The sequence below is a fragment of the Chrysochloris asiatica genome, unplaced genomic scaffold (assembly GCF_000296735.1).
Source record: "Chrysochloris asiatica unplaced genomic scaffold, ChrAsi1.0 scaffold00492, whole genome shotgun sequence".
NCBI lineage: Eukaryota > Metazoa > Chordata > Mammalia > Afrosoricida > Chrysochloridae > Chrysochloris > Chrysochloris asiatica.
This window is the reverse complement of record NW_006409010.1, coordinates 916635-917200: the sequence shown is the minus strand read 5'-3', so window position 1 is coordinate 917200 and position 566 is coordinate 916635.

The window sequence follows — 566 nt, the reverse complement described above, 5'->3', positions numbered from 1 at the left end:
TATTTTATGTTTGTGGCTTTATAGATACCAAGTATGCCAGGAAAAAACTATTCATTCAATAATTGTATTATGTACAGGACACAGTTTGGCTTTATTGTTTGTTAACAAATTGTGAATCTTCTCTTTGCAGTTAAATTCTAAATCCAGCTTTCTGTTCATTGTTCACAGCATCACAATGGAGATTTTTGGGGTGGAAAGGTAGAAAATGCTTTATTGCTTGCATGGCCACAGGCAATATAGTATTAGATTTAAATTAAATAACCCTGATTTAGCTAATATTCTTAAACATCAGTGATCAAGTCTTCAATATTATATAGAAAAATAAACAAATTGGTACAAAAAGACTTAAAGGTCAACAGGACTAAATTTCAATGTGAGTTCTGCATTTTCAAGGAGAGCACTGATTTTCAGAGCTTGCATTTTTTTTTTTTTAATGTTTTATTGTGTATTACATGATCATTTACATGGGAGAACATTGGTTTTACATTCATTCTATCGTATATCGTTTCATTGCCATGGTCCCAATCCCCTCCATGCATCATCAACCAACCAAAGGGTATACCCTG